Source organism: Drosophila takahashii, chromosome 2L, assembly GCF_030179915.1.
Source record: "Drosophila takahashii strain IR98-3 E-12201 chromosome 2L, DtakHiC1v2, whole genome shotgun sequence".
NCBI lineage: Eukaryota > Metazoa > Arthropoda > Insecta > Diptera > Drosophilidae > Drosophila > Drosophila takahashii.
Genome location: NC_091678.1, coordinates 29,146,069 through 29,149,410, shown reverse-complemented (window position 1 = coordinate 29,149,410; position 3,342 = coordinate 29,146,069).

Sequence of the window (3,342 nt, the reverse complement as noted above, 5' to 3'; positions counted from 1 at the left end):
TATATAGGAGCAAGTTAAAAAAATTTTATTTTTTGGGAAAGATAATTTTACATAAATAAATTCAATACCTGATGAATCAGAAATATCAACAAGCTCGGAAGTTAAATCGGATTTGACTCCAATAAGAACGCCTCGACCTCGACGGGTATGACGATCATTCCGATAAACAAAAAAGTTATTTGACAAAATCTCACTATCGTGTACAGATGGGTTAAGCCAGGTCTCAGTGAATAAAATAACATTGGCTTCAAAAATTGAGCTGTTTTTATAAAGTGTTGAGAGTTTACTAAGAAGCCCCCGTACATTTTGATAGTGGATTATGAAATTTAGTTTTTTGAATTTGAAGCAGAGCTGGGCTCCGACAAGGAAGTGATGGGACGCGAACTATTTATACCCGTTACTCGTAGAGTAAAAGGGTATATTAGATTCGTGCAAAAGTATGTAACAGGTAGAAGGAAGCGTTTCCGACCCTATAAACTATATATATTCTTGATCAGGATCACTAGCCGAGTCGATCTAGCCATGTCCGTCTGTCCGTCTGTCCGTCTGTCCGTCTGTCCGTCTGTCTGTCTGTATGAACGCTGAGATCTCGGAAACTACAAAAGCTAGAAGGTTGAGATTTTCCACGCATATTCTTGGGCTTCCTACGCAGCGCAAGTTTATTTTAGCCGAGTGCCACGCCCCCTCTAACGCCCACAATCGCCCACTAACGATTTTAAAATGTGTCTGGCGCCAACACCTTTTAAGATTTCCGAGAAGTATAAATGCAATTTTGTTGTGCATATTTATACCTATCAAAATGTAGAAGACATTTTTCAAATCGGACCATTCATTATAAAGTTATACGCAATCAAAATTTCTATATCTATCTCCCTCGCACTCCCTTTAGCTGAGTTACGATTATTAGTCGGGACACCAACCCGACTAGTGAGTGACGGGTATTAGATAGTCGGGACACGAACCCGACTATAGCGTTCTCTCTTGTTTTTTTATATATTCGTGAACAATTATATTAGCAGGCCAAAAATTTGGGTCAAGAAGTTTGGAGAACAATTCATCCGGAACAAGTATTTTAAATGAAGAATAATCTCTTATTTGCTTAAAATTAAATTTAGTGATGTCAATACCTTTTTGATTGGGAAGGGAGAGTTTCGAGACAATATGATGCCTCACGTCGTTGACTGTGAGTGCTGCATTCAATCTTGACACAAAAATAAACTTTCTAGGTACCATGAGAGTGAGTGGTACCGGAGAAGAGGGAGCTGGGCTATTACTGTTCATCCTAGGGATCATGCTAGAAAGTGGAACAGGAGGAGGTACAAGGGTATTGTCTAGGGGCAGTACGAGGTGCGGCGGGGCCCCCGAAGTGGCAACAGCCGGCAACCGATTAGTAGGCCCTAAAGACTCAGGCGAAGCTACGTTCAGCGAATCTGGCCGAGATTGCATCCTGACATCGGTCGTTGATGATTCGCTCCCATTGGGATCGTCCTCATCGCACGACATATAGCTTGCAGTGGGGCTGGGAAGAGAGAGGTTGCTCGAGAGATCTGGAACATGCAAAGAAATATTAGGCAGTGTAGGATTACGATTTATATTTAAAGATATTTGATTAAGAAGGATACGACCTTTAAAGTATGAGTCGAAAACATTAAACCGACTTAATAAGTCCGTAAATCCAGCACGTAAGGCCTGGAACTCAAGCTCCATTTGCCTCATAAATGATCTAATATCAATTTTGATATGTAGGCATGTAGGGAACGTCCAGTCCAGGTAGGCATTAGACCTAGTACGATGCGCAATTTGGGCCGCACTATGCCCAAAGTCAACACATTTAGCGTGCGCGATGTTCTCACATAACCAGCAATTAACAATCGGCTGACGAGAAGTGATTTTGCCAGTAAATTGGCAACCAACAACACAGCAAGCAGACATTGTTACAAGTTAAAGTAAGAAAAAAAATGTAGAATGTAGAGAAATGTAAACAGAAAGCTTTAGTTGAGTGCCAACAAACAGCTGTGTGGCTATGATGGCGTCGAGGAAAGAAAGAGCGCGATAAGAGGAAAGAAAGAGCGCAATAAGACCATATCAGCAAAGAACCGTTAACTCGAAAATGAGAGCCGGTGACTGAAGTTGGGAGATGAGCAGAACAAACGGTGCGAGAGAGCGCCAAAACGACAATGTAAATAAAAAACAACAACAATGCACAATGCACTCGCGTCGTTAACTATTTTTCAATATCTTTATAAAGACGATGGTTTTAACACAAATCACTAAATTGCATTCAAACGGCGGGCCCAACCGAGTTGAGAATGAAAACTTAGGGAATATAAAAAATCGAAAATTTCGACACTAAGGGCCGGTTTCTCGAGTCCCTGTCAAAGTCCCTGATCTGTTCGAAAAACTTAAATACCAGATAAACTGTTCGTAAAAGCAAATCCGCTTTCTCGACTACATTAATTTATCTGAACGAGAAACAATTAAAGAGTGCTGTGAAGCGCAAAAAATGGCGTGCTTCGATTATTTCATCAGCTGTTTGGGTATAATTCGAAGGAAAAGTCAGCTGTGATTTCGTTTCTTCTTCATAGTTGGCTTTGGGAAATCAGCTGTCATTCTATCGAGCCGAAAACGCTTAACAGGGACTCAGTCCCTGTCAAAGTTAGCTCTCACATTATAATGCACCAATGCATTGGTGCTCGAGAAAGTCAAAATGCCTTAGCAGGGTCTTTATCTGTTCGAGAAATGTTAGCCGGCACTCGAGAAACCGGCCCTAAGCGAATAAATGTGGGAGCGAATGTAAAACACGTCCGTATACAACAGAGAGAGAATCAGCTGTGTGTAAGAACGACATGTTTTGGGAACAACATTTTCTAAATGTGTTCAAATCAAGTTCAACTGCTTATAAAATATAGACGCTGTAATTTGTTGTCTGAAAGCAGTTATTTGTTTGGTTATATCGCTATCCATTTCTGGTTAAGTTGTTGACCGAAAGTCCTGAAAGTGGGACTCGAAAAGGACTTTTGGTACCAAGAGGACAACGAACCTAAACATTGCGCCTACAAAACAAAGCTTTTATGTGTAAAACAGCTTTATTCGCCATCACAATAGTATATCTCAATCCCGTAAAGCATTTTTGTGATGTCCTGGAGGGCAGGACTCACCTTCACACCCTTGCATCCAAGGATATGCTGAAAAAAGTCAATGTCGAGGAATGGAATCAAATAACGGTGAAGGATGCAAGGACATTGGTCCAATCGATGCCAAATATGAAGACTGAAGATATAAAACTTCAAATCAAACTCCGTACTAAACTCGACGTATTTTGCCGAAAATAGGGCTTTTTCT